Source organism: Talpa occidentalis, unplaced genomic scaffold, assembly GCF_014898055.3.
Source record: "Talpa occidentalis isolate TD23 unplaced genomic scaffold, MPIMG_talOcc4v2.1 talOcc4.2, whole genome shotgun sequence".
Classification (NCBI taxonomy): Eukaryota; Metazoa; Chordata; class Mammalia; order Eulipotyphla; family Talpidae; genus Talpa; species Talpa occidentalis.
Window position 1 is genome coordinate 23,388,336 of NW_023602073.1, and position 20,896 is coordinate 23,409,231.

General features: G+C 45.5%; 1 pseudogene; it reads right to left on the minus strand.

Moving 5' to 3' along the window:
* Window positions 1-10,891: 10,891 nt before the first annotated feature.
* LOC119251059 (leukocyte elastase inhibitor-like) lies at window positions 10,892-20,633 on the minus strand (annotated as a pseudogene).
* Between the last annotated feature and the right edge of the window lie 263 nt (window positions 20,634-20,896).

Genomic DNA, 20,896 nt, shown 5'->3' on the forward strand with positions numbered 1-20,896 from the left:
TGAACTTCGTGGGTTTGTACTTCACCAAACTGTATATATAGCACTTGAGGTGTGAAGTAATTCTGCATCCATCCAAACTTGCTCCTGCGCTCATGCAAGTCTCGGTTTGAAAAGGGAAGGAGAAGACCCTTTATAATGCAAAAGGACAAAGAAAACCACAGTAATGAGGTGCACAAATGGTCTCCACAGTTAAAAAAATAAAACGAATGGTTTATAACTGAGACTGTAGCTGCCTGTGAGTTTGTGGGAAGAAAGAACCAACATGTGTGGGAAGCCTGTCATGGTTATGGTGAAGTCCCTGGAGGAAATCTGTTCCTTGTCCAGCATGTCTCACAGCACTAGAGACCCACGTACGGGCTTCCCTAGGAGGCTAAAATGAGAAAGTCAGGAGGAGGAGCTGCCTGGAAAACTTGTTGAATGTTGATCTGCATGAACCAAAGACACAGGGTTCTACATTTTTTTTATTTTTTTAATTTAAATATTTTATTTTATGTAATTCTTACATCTTTTTCATCTTTGCACAATGTATGCATTTTCATGTTGGTTATATTCCCATACAATTGCACCCCCTGCTTATTTTGACTCTAGAACTTCCTTTCCCCGCCCCTCCCTCACCCCCCACCCCCCCACCCCCTGCCCCGTAGTGCGTCTCTGGTTTATAGTTGCTTGTTGCTTTTGATTTTTACTTTGTATTGATTACTCTTTATCCTGGTCTCTTATTTAGGTTTTCTAAATTCCTGCTATGAGTGAGACCATATGGTATTTTTCTTTTTCTTTCTGACTTATTTCACTGAGCATGATCCCTTCCAGCGCCATCCATGTTGCTGCAAACTGCATGTGTTTATCTTTTTTGATTGCTGAGTAATATTCCATGCTGTATATGTACCACATCTTCTTGATCCAGTCATCTATTTTTGGGCATTTGGGTTGTTTCCAAAGCTTAGCTATTGTAAACAGTGCTGTTATAAACATAGGGGAGCAGGTGCTCTTTGGAGTTGATGTTTCTGTGTCCTTTGGGTAAATACCTAGGAGTGGAATTGCTGGATCATATGGAAGCTCTATGTTTAGTAGGTCCAGAAATCTCCACACAGCTCTCCACAGTGGTTGGACCAGTTTGCACTCCCACCAACAGTGCACAAGAGTTCCTTTTTCTCCACACCCTCGCCAGCATTTGTTGTTGCTAGTTTTTTTAATATGTGCCATTCTCACTGGTGTAAGATGGTATCTCATGGGAGTTTTGATTTGCATTTCCCTGATGACAAGTGATGTTGAACATTTTTTCATATGCCTGTTGGCCATTTGCATTTCCTCTTTGGAGAAGTTTCTTTTTAGCACTTCTGCCCATTTTTTGACTGGATTATTTTCTTTGTTTTTGTTGAGTTTCATCAGCTCTTTGTAGATTTTTGTGATCAGTCCTTTATCATTAGTGTTGGGTGCAAAAATGTTCTCCCAGTTGGTGGGGTTTCTCTTTGTTTTGGTTATTGTCTCTTTTGCTGTGCAGAAGCTCTTTAATTTGATGTAGTCCCAGCTGTTTATCTTTGCCTTCACTATCACTGCTTTGGGTGATGTGTCTGTAAAGATGTCTTTGATGTGCATGTCATGTAGTGTTTCGCCTATATTTTCTTCTATGTATTTTATGGTTTCAGGTCTTATGTCAAGTTCTTTAATCCATTTTGAGTTGGTTTTTGTGCATGGTGTGAGGTAGTGGTCAAGCTTCATTCTTTTGCATTTGGTGACCCAGTTTTCCCAGCACCATTTATTGAACAAGCTTTCTTTGCTCCAGTGCATATTCTTTGCTCCTTTGTCAAAGATTAGTTGACCATAAATCTGTGGGTTTATTTGTGGATTTTCTATTCAGTTCCATTGGTCTGTGTGTCTGTTCTTGTTCCAATACCATGCAGTTTTGATAATTATGGCTTTGTAGTATAGTTTGAACTCTGGGAGTGTGATGCCTCCATTCCCTTCTTTTTTTTTTTTTTTCAGATCTTTGGCTATTTGGGGGCTTTTTGGTGATTCCATATGAATTTCATCAATAATTCTTCTATTTCTTTGAAGAATGTCATTGAAATTTTTATTGGAATAGCATGAATCTGTATATTGCTTTTGGTAGGATGGCCATTTTGATAATGTTAATTCTTCCAATCCATGAGCAGGGGATGTCTTTCCATTTCTTTGTGTCTTCTTTGATTTCTTTTAACAGTGTTTTATAGTTTTCTTTGTATAGGTCCTTTACCTCTTTTGTTAGATTTATTTCCAAGTATTTGATTTTTTTTGTTTCAATAATAAAAGGGATGGAATTTTTTATTTCTTCTTCTTCAGATTTATTGTTTGTGTATAGGAAGGCTACTGATTTTTGCGTGTTGATTTTGTATCCTGCCACTTTAATAAACTGATTGATTAGTTGAATTAGTTTTTCTGTGGAGTTTTTGGGGTTCTCTATGTATAGTAACATATCATCTGCAAATAGTGATAGTTTAACCTCTTCTTTTCCTATTGGATTCCTTGTATGTCTTTCTCTTGTCTTATTGCTCTGGCTAGGACTTCCAGTATTATATTGAAAAGCAGTGGTGAGAGTGGACATCCTTGTCTTGTTCCAGATCTTAATAAAAATGCTTTCAGCTTTTCGCCATTGATAATGACACTGACTGTTGGCTTGTCATATATGGCTTTATGATGTTGAGGTATGTTCCTTGTATCCCAAGAATTTCAAGGACCTTTATCATAAATGAGTGATGTACTTTGTCAAAAGCTTTCTCAGCATCTATTGATATTATCACATGGTTTTTATATTTCTTTTTGTTGATGTGTTGGATGATGTTGATTGATTTTCGGATGTTGAACCATCCTTGTGTCCCTGGAATGAATCCTACTTGGTCATGGTGAATTATCTTATGGATACACTGTGGGATTCTGATAGCTAAAATTTTATTGAGGATTTTTGCATCAGTGTTCATTAGGGAGATTGGCCTGTAGTTTTCTTTTTAGTGTGTTGTCCTTGTTCGGTTTTGGTATTAGTGTAATGTTGGCTTCATAGAACGTGTCTGGTATTTTTCCTTCTTTCTCATTTTTTTGGAAGAGTTTGTGAAGGATAGGCACTAATTCGTTTCAGAATGTTTGGTAGAATTCATTTGTAAATCCATCAGGTCCTGGGATTTTGTTATTGGGGAGGTTTTTGATTACCATTTCAATTTTGCTGCTTGTAATTGGTCTGTTTAGGTGTTCTATTTCTTCTTTATCTAGCTTTGGGTGATTGTAGAGTTGTAGGAATTTGTCCATCTCTTCTATATTGTTGAACTTGTTTCCATATAACTGTTCATAGTAATTTCTCATTATTCTTTTGATTTCTGCTGTGTCCATTGTGATTTCTCCTCTTTCATTTGTGATCCTGTTTATTTGTGCTTTCTCCCGTTTTTCCTTTGTGAGCCTGGCTAGGGGTTTGTCAATTTTATTTATTTTTTCAAAGAACCAGCTTTTGGTTTCATTGATCTTTTGGATTGTTTTTTTAGTTTCTATTTCATTTATTTCTTCTTTAGTTTTTATTATTTCTTTTCTTCTACTGGTTTTGGGGTTTTCTTGTTGTTCTTTTTCTAGTTCTTTGAGCTTTGAGATTAGGTTGTTTCTTTGAGTTCTTTCTTGTATCTTGATGTGAGCCTCTATTGCTATATATTTTCCTCTTATTACTGCTTTTGCTGCATCCCATACATTTAGGAAATTGGTGTCCTCCTTGTCATTCAATTCAAAGAATTTTTTAATTTCTTCTTTGATCTCCTCATTAGTCCAATTGTCTTCCAGTAGTGTGGGTTTCAATCTCCATGAGGTAGTAGAATTCCTTGCCTTCTTTTTATGGTTTATTTCTAGTTTAATACCTTCAAGGTCAGAAAAGATGGTTGGTATGATTTCAATCTTGGTGTATCTCTTGATGTTTGTCTTGTGTCCCAGTATGTGATCAATCCTGGAGAATGACCCATGTGTGCTTGAGAAAAATGTGTACTCCATTTTTTTTAGTGTTCCATAGATGTCTATTAAGCCCAAATCCTTTATGGAGGTTTAGTGTTTTTACTTATTTTTTTGTCTCGTTGATCTATCCATTGTTGATAGTGGTGTGCTAAAGTCTCCTACTACATATATGTTTTCTCTGATGTCTGTTTTCAAAGATGATAATAGTTGTCTGATATATTTTGGTGCTCCTTCATTTGGTGAGTATATGTTAATGAGTGTTATTTCTTCTTGAAGTATTGTCCTCTTGATCATAATGTAGTGAGCAGTGCGGTCTCTTTTTACCTTTTTGAGTTTGAAATCTGTTTTATCTGATATAAGTATAGTGGTTCCTACTTTCTTTTTTGGTCCATTTGCTTGTATGATTGTTTTCTATCCTTTAACTTTGAGTCTATTTTCATCTTTTGTAGTTAAATTTGTTTCCTGGAGACAGCAAAAGGTTGGGTTTTGTTTCTTAATCCAGCCTGCGACTCTGTGTCTTTTTATTGAAGAGTTTAGTCCATTTACATTTAGAGTTAATATTGATATGTTAGCATCTGTATTTGCCATTGTGTTTGTCTTTCCTTCGATTTGACTTATTTATTGTTTTAATAACTTTTTTTTTTGGCCTTCTTCCATTGTTATTCGTCCCTCTGAGGTTCTGGCTTTAGGACTCCTTGTAGTATTTTTTGGTGTGGGGGTTTAATCGTAAAGAAATTTCAGAGTTTCTGTTTGTCTGGGAAGATCCTTATTCTTTCTTCATAGAGGAAGGAAACTTTGCAGGAAAGAATATTCTTGGTTGGCATTTGTTGTCTTGGAGTCTATTGACTATGTCCTTCCACTCTCTCCTTGACCGTAGTGTTTCTTCAGAGAAGTCTGATGTCAGTCTGATTGGTTTTCCTTTGAATGTTATCTGTTTCTTCCCTTTTGTCAGCTTCATTATTTTTTTCCTTGCCTTGGATTCTTGGGAGCTTTACTATTACGTGTCTTGCTGTATTTTTCCTTTCATCATGGAAGTTTGGTGTTCTTCTTGCTTCTTGTATATCAATTTTCAGCTCCTTCTTCATGTTTGGGGAGTTCTCTTCAATTATTTCCTTGAATATTTTCTCTGTTCCTACATCTCTCTCCTCCCTTTCTGGGACTCCTATAACTCTTATATTTCCTTTCGTCATGGAGTCAGATAGTTCCCGAGTCTTTCATCAATCTTTTTCATTCATACTTCTCTTTCCTTTTCTGTTTTTGTTCTTTTTATCTCTGTGTCTTCGAGAGTACTTATTCGTTCTTCCATTTCCTCTATTCTGTTATCACTGCTTTTCCCAGCATTCTTTAGCTCTTCTGTTAATTCTTTGATCTCCTGTATTTCCTTCATTTCCCTCCTTAGGGTCTCAATTTCATTCTTCTGAGCGTTGTTTTCCTTAATGACTTCCATCAGTTTTTTCATCACAACAATTTTAAGTTCCTTTTCTGGAAGGCTCAGAAGTTCTTCCAAGTCACTGTTGTTGCAAGGTGGTGGGTGATTTTCTTTTTGTGGTGTGTCTTTTTCCTGAGGAGTTGCTATGTTGCACGTAGTTTTTCTTTTCCCAGCTGCCTGTCTTCTAATTTGCCGTATGTGTTGGGACACTGAGCTGCTGGTACTGGTCAGCATCATTTTGGTGTGCTCTTTCGGGGGTTTCAGAAACTGGCAGTCGAACGAGTCAAATACTGTTATGCCAGAAGTCTAGTGAGGCAGTGGTACTTTGAGTATGTTAATGGTCACTGTCACAGAGTATCTCCTCCTTCTGTGTTTAATTACAAAGATGTGTCTTGAAGTCCCACAGACTTCCCTGGAGGTGGGGCAGCTGGATTGCACTCTGGGTTCCAAATGGCTCGATCCCCCTCTGGGCTCAGACTTCCTGCCAGATGGGACCAGGTTTGTGGGGGCCTTCAGCTCACATCTGACTGCACAGGACCTTCTCTCTCTGGCTCCATGGGGAGCCTCCTGCCAGTTTCAAGCAGTCTTTATTGAAGAAAGTCCCTGTTCTAAAAAGGCAAGTTGGAGATGCACTCCCCTGTGCACCCGGTCTGCCCCAGCCTTGGGTGCCCGCTCCCACTCTGGGCTCGGACTGCTGGCCAGAAGGGGCCTGGTGTGGGCGAACTTCCTCTACATTTTTTTTAAAGATTTATTTATTTATGCATATAAGAGTTAGCATGTAGGCCAGAGGTGTGGGGGGCGAGAGGATTCACCAGAGACAGAGTGGGGAACAGAACAGGCAGACTGACCGAAGTACACTGCTGAGGGGAACAGCAGGCGAGACAGGAGAGGTCTGTTGCACCATGTGGGTAGCTCCCTGTCAGGGGATTGAACTCATGCTGTGGTGTCTGGGACAGTTTCATAGGTTGCGTCTTAACCCTTGTGCCACCAGGGTACCCTGTTCTGCATTTTTATTTCCCCTTGACATGAGTATTTGTGCTCTGGTGACTTAGGAATCTGGGTCTGAGGCCATTCTACTTTGGAGGACAGCTTTGCTCATTTCAGTTTGGTGACAGTGGGCCCCGCCACAGAGCTGGGAGGCAAAGACGGCTCTCCTGCCTCTGGCTGAATAATGGGAGCTACTGGAAAGGCAGTGACCATTTTCTGTCCGGCCCCAGAAGCTGTTTGCAGCAATGCAAGCAGCAGCAGGTGGGGGCATTTCACTGCCCACTACCAGTGACCACACTGGCGCTGAGGCTGCAGGCCGAGGCCAGCCGTGATGGCAGGCAGCTGTGGTTCCCAAGCACACAGCCCCTGGTTCAGTGCTGCAGGGAGGAGCATGGGACCCCACGGGGCCAGCCCCAGCATGGTGGCTCCTCCAGCGACAGGCAATGGAAGTGCCCAAGCCCCAAATCCTACACAGTCTCTCACCCCTTTTGGGTTCTTAGGACTCTCCTCACCCCTGCCATCTCCAGCCCCTCCTCTCCCGGGCCCTCTCCTGCCCCCTTCACAGTGAAGCTGGGGCTGCCCTGGCCTAGGGTGAGGGGCTTCTTTGAAAGGAAAGGCTGGAGCCAAGTCCGTGTCTTGTGTGTTACAGGGATGAGTCTGGGGTCCCTGTGGACACAAGGGCAGGCTTTAGGGGTTACAGCAATGTGTTCTTGATCTTATTGGAATTTGGTCTAAAAGAGGTTCTGTCCGAGTCTCTTATTGGCACAATACACCGTGACAGTGAGAATGTGGACGTTTCAGTGCCTCAGGGGCCTGGAGATCTTCCTCTGTGATCCCCCTGCTTGTGGGGCAGACAGATCAGTCCTTTGCATGTGAATTTATCCTATTTCCCTCCATGAATGTGCTTTTGCATCAGACCTAAGAACTCTTGACCTAGTGCTGATGATTTCCCTTTGGGTTACTCTAAGAGTTTAGGGATCTACATCTCCCATGTAAACCCACGACCCACTTGCAGTTCCCCTTTGTGTGAGGGGTGAGGGGGTCAGTCTCAGTCCCCAGGGTGGGGCTGGCCTGGGGCTGCAGGAGCTGGCAGGGCCCTCACTGGGGAAAGGCAGCTGTACCCGGAATAACAGAATGAAGTGGGGAGACCTGGAATATAAATCCAGTCATCGGGGCCGCTCCTAGCTGTCACCTCTCCTTGGGACTCTGCCCCCCTCAACCTTCCCTCTGTGTCTCTTCTCACACTCTCGTTGATGTGTGTTGTGGACATGAAGTTCAATTTTATTCTCTGCCACTGTCCTGGACACTCCCTTCCCCAATGATCCCCTACACCCCCCTTGTTTATTAATGTCTCCCAGTGCCTGCTTTACTTGGCCTTATTGTCCACTAGCTAAATCCAGTATTTTTTTTTTCATTGCTTTACTGCTCGCATTTCCCTGGACTCGCTCCATTGCTCCATCGCTGCCTGTCAAGGCTCCTTGCAGTGAACATATTGCACAGCGTGGACCCTTAATCCGGTCCCCTATGGACAGCATTCAGGCTGTTCAGGGACCACAGGCTGCTGTTGTCATGGGGCTATTGTCATGGGGCTGATGTAAGGACAGATGACCAAGAGTGGGAGGTTGGGTCATATGGTATTTCCACTGTTAGGTAAGATCAGTGCAGACAAATTCCTGTAATGAACACACCAGCTTTTGTCTAGGGTAATGGGGTTACTGGCTCTCCCGTCCTCCAGCACTTCTTCTTGTGGGTCGTTTTATTAGGGCCATTCGCGCAGGTGTGAGATGGTGTCTCACTGTGTTTCAAACCTCAGAGAACTTAGCCCAATTTACCTTCAAAAATGTGCAAAAGGCTAGAAATATCAGCTCTCCCTCCCTCCACAAGATCATGAAGCTATACTCGTACATTATCTTCTAAAAATGCTGGCTTGGGGCCTCCCTGTGGTGCAAGGGATTAAGTGTCAGCACTGGGAAGCTGTCTGCAGCCACTGCAGCATGAATTCGAGTCTTGGCCAGGGAGTTACCCTCATGGTGCGGCAGACTTCTCCCGCCTCTCCTGCTGCTCCCCTCAGCAATGTATTTCAGTCAGTTTGTCTGTTCTGCTCCCCACTCTGTCTCTGGTGAATCCTCTCACACCCTGCACCTCTGACCTGTTCCCCAGCTCTTGTATGCATACATAAATAAATCTTTTATTTATTTTTTTTAAAGATTTATTTATTATTATTTATACATACAAGCACTGGGTACAGTCAGAAGCGCGGGAGGGTGAGAGAATTCACCAGAGCCAGAGCGGGGAGCAGAGCAGGCAGAAGGACCGAAGTACACTGCTGAGGGGAGCAGCGGGCGGCAGGAGAGGTCTGCGTGCCATGTGGGACCCTCCTCCGATGGCCGGGGAGCAACCGGGAATCGAACCAGAGCTGCAGAGGCTGCGGGCAGCTTCGCAGCCCAGCACTCAACCGCTGCGCCACCGGGGAGGCCCTAAATAAATCTTTTAAAAAAGTGCTCTCTTGCCTTAGATCTTAGTCCTTCTGATATTCATGTTCGCTTGAGTTTTAAGGCAGGAATCAACTTGGATTTTTGTCCATGTATGAACCCAAATGATCCAGAACTATTCCTTGGGGTGTTTCTCCTTTCGTTAAACCATGAATTGCCACGCGGAGAGCCCCGTCTTCCACCACAGCCCACATAAACCAGCCACTGCCATAGCAACTGGTGTCATAATGGACGTGGAGAGTTTTTATGAGAAAACACCCGAGCAGTGGGGAAGCTGAGATCTTTGCCCCCCTCTTGGTTTAACAGTCTCTCCTACTCCATATTTCTTTTGGTCATTTCTTAGCATTTTTATGGGAACCCCCACTTCTTGACTCCATGGGACCTCACGAGACCTACACACGGGGTCAGATAAAGGAGATCACAACAGGGAACACAGGGGATCCCCAGGCAGTTCTTAAATTTAGTGTTCTCCACAAAGCAAAATTTCCAGTCAAAATTGGGCAGAAAACATAAGGGTACTTCTCCAAAGAAGAAACGCAAATGGCTATCAGGGAAATGCAAATCACAACTTCAAGGAGATACTACCTCACTCTAGTGAAAATTGCCCGCATTAAAAAAGTAGAAACAACAAATACTGGGAGGATGTGGAGATCAAGGAACCTTCTAACACTGCTGGTAGGAACGTAAACTTCTACAGCCACTATGGAAAGCTGGGTAGAGGACCCTAAAAACACTAAAACTGAATCTACCGTAGATCTAGTGATTACACTCCTAGAGATCTCCCCAAAGGACATTAAAAAAACTAAATCGAATGGAAACCTGAACGCTCATGTTTTTTACAACTCAGTTAACAATAGCCCAGTTATGGAAATACCCCAAAATAGACGAATGGAATAAAATGACGTGGTATATTTACACAATGGAATATTACTCAGCAATCAAAAAAGACAAACACAGGCCTCCCCTGGTGGCACAGGCGGTTGAGCACCGTGCTCTGAAGCTGTCCACAGCCTCTGCAGCACAGGATCGATCCCAGCCAGCCAGCAAGGGTCCCACATGGCAGAGCAGACCTCTCCTGTCGTGCCCACTGCTCCCCTCAGCAGTGTATTTTGTCAGTCTGCCTGTTCTGTTCCCCACTCTGTCTCCAGTGAATGCTCTCACCCTCCCACAAATCTGGCCTGTACCCTGGTTCTTGTATAAATAAATAAATAAATAAATAAATCTTTAAAAAAAAAAAAAAAGACAAACTCGTGCCACATGTGGCCACATGGACAGAGCTGGAAAGCATTATGCCAGCAAGTAAATGAGAAGGAAAAAGATAAACAGTAGATGGTCTCACTTATATGTGGAATAATCAGAAACCAAACAAAAGGTCAAGAAAATGTCAAGACTAGCAAGAGGACCATAGCTCTGAGACGTACAGCAGAGGAGGAGGTGAGTGGAGAGTGTATGAACACAAGGTAATATGATGATACTTCATGGGTGATATGGTGGTGGGAGAACAATGGAAGCTATAAAGATGGAAGAGAACTATATTAATAAAAAAAAAAAATGTGATGGCCTGAAAACTAGTCCTATGGCATGTAACTCTTTAGGACAAAGATCAAGGTAAGGTTATCTTTGCCAAATGGAGGTTTCATCGGGATTCTCTCCTCTATTTCAACTGATTGTCTGCTTTTAAGGTTCCCTGCAACTCCCAGAGTGTCTATGATGACGTCTAAAGTTCTATTCACTGAACCACAGTGTGTTCATGTTTCCCTGCCCAGATGACAGCTTTGTCAAGAATCAACACATCTGGGAGATCTGTTTTAACTTGATGCTTTCAAAAACAGTCCTGGAGATTTACAACGCAAAGAAAGGAAATATGACACCCTTGGCATTGTACTTGGATATCAAGACCCAGCAGAGTTGCACTTACAAAGGAAATTAAATATTTGGTTTTGGACAGCAGTTTTATTGGTGACATTATATCTGCATTAAATGTCAGATGACTGAACTCTAACTTGACCGTTTATTTCTACAGCATCTAAGAGAAACACAATCTGCCTAAGAACAGGATGCTGCCAGAGGAGTTGTGACGAATCATGAAGATGACTGGATGGTCAGCAATGAAATTTTGCACTCGCTTCCCCGATTTACGCATGAATATGACAGTTGTGGCGGCCGCTGCCTCTGTGCCCTCCTCACTCACCTCCACAAAGCACTTGTGGATAATTTTGATATGAAAATATCTCTGGTTTCTGCCATGCCAGACAGATCAGCCTTGCTGTGGCTAAAGAGATCTTCCATACCCATGCGAGCCAGGTGGGAGCTGAGATCGTAGGTCTCCTCCAGCTTGAATTTGGGCAAGTGGACACAGACATCCCTGTGGCCCATATTCTCAGGCTTGGTCCCCTCATGCGGCTTTTCCACAGTCAACTGCTGCTCATTCTGGAATTAAAATGTGCAAAGAAAAACAATTTTATATAGGTAAGCACCTAGCTTATTTGAATTAACAGAGCCTAATGTCATTGCTCCTTTGTTTCCTTCCTGTTTTCTGCCAGTTCTTTCCAGCAATTGGGATGATGAGAGAGTGTGTGTTCCAAGTCATCCAGGGCCCCAGGACAAGGAGGCTGGACATCAGCTCCAACAAACAACCATCATCCATCTCTCCATCCACCCACTTGTCCATGAATCCACGCACCCTCGTAGTACAGCCTCATCCTACCCATCTGTCTACCCACTCTCCCAGGACTCAATATTATTCCACGTATGTATGGAATCACTGATAGGTTATTCCCATGAAAGCTATATTACATGTGGACTAATTGGTTGAGTGTGAAGGGAAAATGTAAAAGTTTTCACTTATCTATTTTATTCTATTTATTCCAAACCCACTAATCTCTTTGGTGATCCATGAACCACACAGAGCTGAAATAATCTCTAATAGATTTAGCTCCTAGGGAAAAATAGAAAAGATCCCACTTCCTCATCTGAAATGGGGTAATAACAGCACCGACTTTTAGTCTAACATTGTCATTAGAATTAAAAGAGTTGGACACAGTAGGGACTATGTAAGTGTCTGCTGTTATCACTGCTGTTTTATTACCATGATGGGACTAGAGCAGAACCATCATTACCGTTCTTCTATTGCTGTTGGTCATCCCTTTCATGAGACTCTTCTTATAATCAGAGAACAGGTGAAGGTGGAAATACAATTGAAAGAAACACATGCTGATTTTGCCATCCTCTATATATGCAAATAGATACGACATTAGGATCACTTCAGGACAGCAAATTTGGTGAGGAGAAAGTGGTGATATAGCACAGAAGGCTAGAGACACTGAGAAAAAAAAATGTAATCTTCATGTTTTGCCTGGTCCATGCCCTGGCAAGATATTCCATAGCCTTCAAGTCCTTATAGTAGAACTTCATACAAAGTTCACACTCGGAAACGGGCTTAACCCTCAAGCTCACTTGTCTCAGGAGACTTCTTCTAAGATAGAGTTACTGGGAATTGAATTCACAATCTGTGTGCCTTGTAGGGAGATCAGAGTGTGTCATAAAAGGAACTAAGAGTATAGGTTGAAGCTATAAGCCATACGTTAGGGGGTTTTAATTATGAACTGATTCATTTTAATAAACCAACCCTCAGTCTCTAAAGTTTAATTAACAGTTTGCATGAGCTGCCCGTGACCAGCATTACACCTAGTGTAGGTCTTTACATGGTCCCCACAACTATTCTCTTAGAGTCCCTGAAAATCTAGATGGAGGGCTTTCATGTGCTAAATGCCGACGGAAATTATAAGAGAATTGGAACTTGCAGTGACATCAGTAAGTGCATAACGAGCACTGACCACTCAGCACACACAGGAGGACTCACACAGGAAAGGAGAGAGAAGGACGAAATGCAGGAGCATCACCTTCTCCAGCCCTGTGGACTCGTCTTCCATGTCATCAGGCAGCAGGATGACCATGCTGAGCTCCCCGCCCTTGTACGGCAGTTCCAGCACACGACACTGGAGCTCCTGGATGTAGCCGAATGGAAGTTTCTTTTCCTGCTACCTCATTTTTGCTGTCTTTGTGTCTTTCTGAAAGGTTGAAAGACAAATCACTCATTATTGTCTGCATTCTTGTAGAGCAAAGAGACCGTGCATGGGCTCACCTTTTTCAACCTGAATGGGGCGTCCCTGGTTTCCTCTTTTCTGAATTCGTCCTGCCAGGAGCCTTTGAAGCAGATGGCATTCACCAGCACAAGCACAGTCATGCTATGCACCATACCTGCAGCCAACAGTTCCGGAATCTAAATGATAAAGTGAGTTGTTCTTTTGTTAACCCACTTCTCAGCACTCCAAATCTAAACTGACATTTGATCAGCACTGAAATGCATTTCAAATGCATCTTTTCCGTTCCATTTCCCTTGAACATGGTGTTGAGGTGAAAACCTCATGGTGTGTCTAACTGCACCAACTCACCAGGCTGATGAATGACACACCCACCCCAGCAGAACCTATCCTTCAAAATGAATCTAATGTACTGAAGAGCAGACAACAGGAAAGTGCCCCTTTCTTGGAGTGTGATCGCAAGGAGTCTTGTTTCTGTATAGCCATTCTTTTCAAGATAACAATATACAATCTTGCATGACAGTGTTTTTGAGTTACTATAAGTCAGTCCCCCTTCAATCCTCTCAGCAACCCTCAAAATATGCAAAGGTAGGATGGTTCCTCCACTGAATTGCGGGCTCCACTAAACTTACCCTCCCACATGCCTGGTGTCTGTGTGGCCTCATTTCATGACGGTGGAGAGAAGATAGTCAACTGGACAGCACATCCCACCCGCCATGCCTCACCTGGAGCCAGCATACAAGAAAAAGATTCATGAGCCAGAAGTGTGTGAGCCCTAATTCATAATCTCAGGTGTATTAAATAATTTGGACTGGCTGGATTTCCCCTCTATGCCCCCAATTTTTATTACCTTTATTCTACAGATAATATTAGCTTTAACTTTAATTTTTTTAAAGATTTATTTATTTATGCATACAAGCACTGGGATACAGGCCAGAGGTGTGGGGGTGGGGGGTGAGAGGATTCACCAGAGACAGAGTGGGGAACAGAACAGGCAGACTGAAATACACTGCTGAGGGGAGCTGCGGGAGAGACAGGAGAGGTCTGCTGCGCCATGTGGGTTGCTCCCTGGCTGGCCGAGAATCGAACTCGTGCTGCAGTGGCTGCAGATTGCTTCATAGGTTGCGTCTGAATCCCTGGGCCACCAGGGAGGCCCTAGCTTTAACTTTAAAATGTAGTTTGAAAGATCTTGTGGGAGAAAATATTTAGCTGCTTTGATAGAATCATGTCCAAGATTCCACTGCAAGAAATTTCTGTTTGATAGCTATTCAGCACTGGAAATGGGGTACAACCCCAGAAGGATGTCATGAACAGGAGGTAGGAAGTGGGTGTGGAGAGGGCATCCCACGCAGGTGGGAAGCTGGAGATGCAGACTCAGGACCCTGTGCTAGGACCACACTGTCCACACTCTTACCTTCCATTTGCCCTTTAACCCAGGTGTTGATCACCTTCTTGGCACCTTCATAGGAGCCCTGGAAATCCACACTGGGCAGCTCAGTGCCATACAGTTCCTGAGCTGATGCTAAGAATTCCTATAAAAAAAAGTTATGAATGACTCTTACTGTATATGGAAATTGTTTTCTAAGATGTTGAAAAGCAATAGAAATTGACCTCAAAGGCATCCATCTCCTTATAACGTAAATGATGGAGAACCCTAAACTTACAGTTTTGTGAGACCTAATTATCCCACATTAGACACTGTTTCTATATCACTTTTTTCAGTTATAATTCTAGTTCCACAAATATGAGTGATTAGGTAAATAAATATTTCTACATGTCTTCCTTTTCCCCAAGAAAATAATAAATGGTGTGTTCACATGTACATGCAACTCTAATTTTGCATCATTATGTAATTTTATCAACTACAATTTTGCTGAAAGTTCTGAGAAATAAGCAGTAAAAGCAGAAATCATCACCTCTGCAGGAACACAAAGATATTATGGGTTGAGGGGTTTTCTTTTTCTTGAGCATCAGTAACTCACTTATATAAAAAGCACTTCTTTAAACATAACATTTAAGAAATGCTTAATTCCCCACATATCAATTGCAAATCAAGAATTATTTTAGGGCCTCCCCAGTGGTGCAGCAGTTGAACGCTGGGCTGTGAAGCTGCCCGCAGCCTCTGCAGAGCCGGTTTGATCCCGGCCACCAGTGAGGGTCCCAAATGGCGCACAGACCTCTCCTGCTGCCCGCTGTTCCCCTCAGCAGTGTATTTCATCAGTCTGCCTGTTCTGCTCCCCGCTCTGGCTCTGGTGAATTCTCTCAACCTCCTACACTTCTGACTATACCTAGTGCTTGTATAAATAAATAAATAAATAAATCTTTAAAAACAAATATTTTATAGTTCTGTGAGGCCTGGGCTGTGCCTGGATTTTAAGACACAGAAGAGCACACTCACACAGTGCACAAGTCCAGGTATTTACAGAATGGAATGTTTGCCTAGTGCTGTGATCAGTCTGTTTTAATGGAAACACAGTGGAAGGCTCTTAAGGCTATTCTCGCTGAGGTCAGACAGCCCCTGGATAGCCTCAGAATTACAGGCTGATGTGACCTTTTAAGAAGCAAATCCAGGATGAAATAAGCCATAAGGAAAAAGATAAATATCGGATGGTTTCACTTATAACAGGAATAGAGGGGAACCAAATAAGACATCAGTGTAAAAAAAAATGATAACACTACAAAACACAACAAAGCAAAAACAGACAATTATAAATCAGAGACATCCTGCAGGGGAGGAGGAGGGAGAGGGATGAGAGGGAGGGAGGGAGGAGCACAGGGGCTGTGGTGATGGTGCACGGGTGCCTTGGGGAAGGAAGTTCTATGGGGACTCAATCTGAGGGGGTGGGGGGGAGAAGATATTGTCTAAAAAATTTTTTAAAATGATAAATGTTAAAATAAAAAAAGAAATAAAAAATGGGCAAAGAATGTGATTCAACTCTTAAAATATAATTCATGAGCGAATTCAAATTGTTAATAAATAATAAATGAAACAAAAAAAAGAAGAAGCAAATCCAAATGGAGTGGAGTCTTGAAAACCTTTTAAAAGGCTTTTCTATCCGTGGTTCTGCAAATGCGAGTGTCATTCGCCTAGAGATGTTTCCGTGAAGTGGGGTCATAGAGGTTTTGCAGCTGGAAAGGTCCATAACCCTGACCCCAGGGCTGGCCGTCCTGGCTGCAGGTGAGTGTCAGGTGTGACTGGGGTGGCAGAAAGCCCTTCTCTGCAGCCACTCCTTTCCCTCGCTGTCAGGGAGAGACAGAGTCCCTCTCTCGGAAATAGGCACACCTAGCACAGGTGCGCCCCACACCTATAAGGGCAGCAGAAGGTGGCATCACCCATGTTCCTGCTGGAAGTGTCACCCGGGGCTTATACCTGCCCTGCAGCCGCATGCCTCCGGCTTCCTTTCTCCACCAGGCCTCCTGCCTAAAGGACCCAGGACATGGCCTAGGGCCATGCTCAGCCCTGGGCACAGGAGGGGCCTCAGAATACAGGATCCCCTGTCTCCTTGTCCCCCTCAGCAAGACAGTCCTCCGACTTCCACAGCAGTGCATTTCCCAGTTTCTGTCTGCTCAGAAGTAATTTACATGACAGACATTCTCTATCCCCCCGCTGGTCTGCACGTGCAAAGCTGAGCCAAGAAAGGCCAATTCCTGGAGCACAGGCTGAGGCCACAGAGCCAGGTCTGCAGCCAGAACAGCAGAGGCCTGCCCCGCCCCAGGGGTCCTGGCCTGCTGCTCCCCCATCCTCAGCCAATCACACCACAGTGCCTGGCACTGTGCTCATTAAACAAGTGCTCATTAAACAGGGGACAAAGGGAAAGCCTGCAGCAAATGGACTGTGCCTGGGGCTTTCCTGAAAGTCTCCCCCACAATGGGGATCTGAGCCCAGAAACAGATTTTACATGTGCCGGGAGAGCCCCAAGGCTGGCTCTCTGCATCCTCGGCACAGACACTGGCAGGGAAGGGGTCTCTGTCTGTGTCTACTGACTTGGATCAGCTGGGCCGCAGTGTTGCCTCTGGTCCCCAGGAAGACCATGGCCAGTGCTGAGGACATGCTCAGGGGGGAGAAGAAGAGGTTCCCACGGGGGCTGTCTTCACTCAGGGTGTGGAACAGGGCCAGGGCGAAGGTGGACTTGGCGGCGCTCAGCTGCTCCGCGGTGAGGCTGCAACACACCCAAGCCGGCCTGGAAACTCGCAAGTAGTAGGGGGAGGGAGGGAGGTCCTGGAAGAAAATGAAGCAATCTGATCTCAGGCCTCCAGTTGCCACGCCGGCCTTAGTCCCCTGCCCAACCGCCTGTCGAACCCCAAGGTGTGGAGGACTGCACCTGAGCTTGGTGCACAGTGCAGTGGGCATATGGAGCTGTGCCCGGGGGACCACCACATCTCCATCCAGCCAAGGCAATCCTGGCTGGGGCTGCTGGCAATCTCAGCAGCTCACCCCACCTCCATGCAGCGCCCCTGTTTGCCGATCCTACCTGCTGCTGTGCTGGTTTGGATACTGAGGAAGTGCAAAATCTGCTGAATATCCTCTTGCAGAACATAGTTATGGAAAGGAGTGCCCAGGCAGCTGGGCAGCCCTTCCCTAGGGGCATTTTTAAAATTAATTTATTTATGCATTCAAGAATTGGGCTGCAGTCCAGAGATGTGGGGGGTGAAAGGATTCATCTGAGACAGAGTGGGGAGCAGAACAGGCAGATTGATTGAAATACACAGCTGAGGGGAGCAGCAGGTGAGGCAAGAGAGGTCTGCTGTGCCAAGGGGGTACCTCCCTGGCTGGGATTGACTGATGCTGCAGTGGTTGGCGATAGCTTCACAGTGCTAAGACTTTATACCCCTTGTGCCACCAGGGAGACCCCACCCCCAAAGAATTTCTATGAGTCTGGACTGCCTGAGTTAGTGATGACTAGCGGAGCCCAACACCAGCTCCACAGTGCCCGCCACAGGGAATCAGCTCCTTTCTGGGTTCTAGGTAAAGTAGGATCTCTGAAAAGGACCTGATGGACTATTTCTTACTAAGGGGTGAATGACTGAGATGACATGTGTCACCTCTTAAAAGGCAAGCTAGCCAGACCTATATAGGGAATCCACACTCTATATATACTCCAAACTCTCTCTCCCTGAAGTAAATTTAGCACCTCTTTCAAAGTGGAAAGAAGGGCTCGCCAGAAAAATAGGCAGAATCAGATCCCAACAGCACTCTTGATGGTATTTGGTGAAGATGGCTGTCGGGTCTGGACTAGACACAGTGCAGGTTTTCTGATCCAGCAGACCGGGTAAAGGAGGATCAGAGTCCTCCGTGGTTTTGCAGGTTTTTATTGGGATTTACCAGATACACGGCAGGCAGGGGTGCTGGGGGGCCGCTAGGCTGGCAGTCCTCCCAGCCCCCAGCAAGTCTTCACTCTATCTGGGATCTCCGGCTTCTCTCGGCTTTTGCTTCTCTCTCAGCTTCTGCTGGCGTCCCCGTGACGCCGCCCTTAAAAGCCCAGTCTTAGCCCAGGTGAATCCCATCTACCTCTGCCCACACCCTACTCCAGGTGCCCGCCATCAGGCATGCATTCAGGACCGCAGGGTTCCGTCATCTATCCTAATGGCAGAAGGGCAGAAAAGCCTGATACCTTTTACCTTACCCTACAATGCCCTTGATACATTTCATGTACCAAAGGGAGTTCAGAACCCACCCTTCCCTCACAAGGCTGGGTGGACTCACCGAACATCTTGATGATTCACTCCTGTGTGAATTATTTCTTGACCATGGTCCTATCTCTAGACTTACCCAATTTTTATCCACTGTGTGTTAAAATAGTGTCTAATGTTGAATATTAAAGTAACTACTGGAAAGGATGTTGGCTTGGGTCTTCCCTTGAATTGCATGGGTTTGTATTTCACCAACTGTATAGCACTTGAGGTGTGAAGTAATTCAAAACTTCCTCCCTGTGCTTGCAAGTTTCAGGGTGAAAAGGGAAAGAGAAGGCCCTTTATAATGCAAAAGGGCAATGAAAACCAAGTAATGAGTTGTAAACATGCTCTCCCCAGTTAAAAAAATAAAATGAATGGTTTAATGACTGAGACTATAGCTGCCTGTGAGTTTGTGGGAAGAAAGAACCAACATGTATGGGAAGCCTGTCATGGGCGCCCACCTACCGGCTGATTGGACTGTTCTCAATCCATTGGCTGATTGGGCCATTTGCCAATCAGCCCACGGCCGGCCCCTGACCCACCACCCTGCACCCTCCATGTTGAAGGTTATGTTGAAGTCCCTGGAGAAAATTTGTTCCTTCTCCAGCATGTCTCACAGCACTAGAGACCCACGTACGGGCTCCCTAAGAGGCTAAAATGAGAAGATCAGGAGGAAGAGCTGCCTGCAGTGTTGAAAGTGGAACGGCATGAACCAAAGACACAGTGCTCTGCATTTTAAAAGATTTATTAATTTATGCATGCAAGAGCTGGGGTGCAGGCCAGAGGTGTGGGGCAAGAGGATTCACCAGAGACAGAGTGGGGAACAGAACAGGCAGAGGGACAGAAAGCACTGCTGAGGGGAGCAGTGGGCAAGACAGGAGAGGTCGCTGTGCCATGTAGGTAGCTCCCTGGCTAGGGATGAAGTTGTGCTGCAATGACTGTGGACAATTCATAGGTTTGTATTAACCTGTTGTGCCAACATGGAGGCCCTATTCGATATTTTTATTTTGCCCTGACATGAGTGTTTGTGCTCCCGTGAGTTAGGAATCTGGGTCCGAGTCCATTCTACTTTGGAGGACAGCTTTGCTCTTTTCAGTGTTGGTGACAGCGGGCCCCGCTATAGAGCTGGGAGGCACAGACGGCTCTCCTGCCCCTGGCTAGCAGAGGGAGCTACTGGAAAGGCAGTGACATTTTCTGTCCAGCCCCAGAAGCTGTGTGTGGCAATGCAAGCAGCAGCAGGTGGGGGCATTTCACTGCCTGCCACCAGTGACGGCACTGGTGCTGAGGCTGCAGGCAGAGGCCAGCAGTGTGGCAGGTGGCCCTGGCTCAGGGCTGCAGGGAGGAGCATGGGGCCCCACAGGGCCAGCCCCAGCGCTGAGGCTCCTCCAGCTGCAGGCAGTAGAGAGGTCCATGGAGGGTGCTGGGTGGTGGGTCAGGTACCGGCCATGGGCTGATTGGCAAATGGCCCAATCAGCCAATGGATTGAGTCCAATCAGCCGGTAGGTGGCGCCCAGACAGGCGATAAGGGGGGGCAGTTCCAGCTTAGGATGGACACTCTGGGCCTGATGCTCTTCCTGGCCTTGCAGGAAAGAAGACTGTTGTGTTCCCGACCTCCAAAGGGGAAAGATAGACAGCAGCTGACCTCCGAGAAAGAAGAGAAGTCAAAAAGCTTCGTAAAGAAACCAAAGAGCTTCTCAGAGGCCGGGGGTGGGACGCCGGGGGCGGGAGTCTGGAGGCCACTGCCCTCTGGCCTGCAGCTGGCCCAGGCCTGTGTCTCAGTGAGCTGCTTGGTGTTGGTGAGCCCACGACTCACAAACAGCTGTAGCGCTGGTGACGGGTGGTGACCGACACTCCGTCCGGGCCACCTCTGGGAGCTGGTAACTCCTCCTGCCCGTCTGGGACCACCTCTGGGTGCGGCTGCTGCATTGCTGTCTGGTCCAGCGTCGGGTATGTGGAGAGAGGCGCTGCCCACACACCGCCAGCTGGAGGCATCCCTGGGGCCCATCTTGGGACTGGACAGAGGACTCCTTTCTCCACGAATCCCTTTCGGTAAGGAGGACCCCTTCTGTGAGGGCTGCATGTGGGGCCCGGCCCTCGCGTGTCAATATGGCCGCTGCTTTGTGACTTGACCTGGTTTCCACACCCTCCGTGTTGACGGGGAGGCCACACAGTCTGGCGTGAAGGGAAGGGGTGGGGGGCAGGTTCTGCCAGGCCAGGACCCCTATTCATGGTCTGGTTCCTCACTAGGCTGGTGG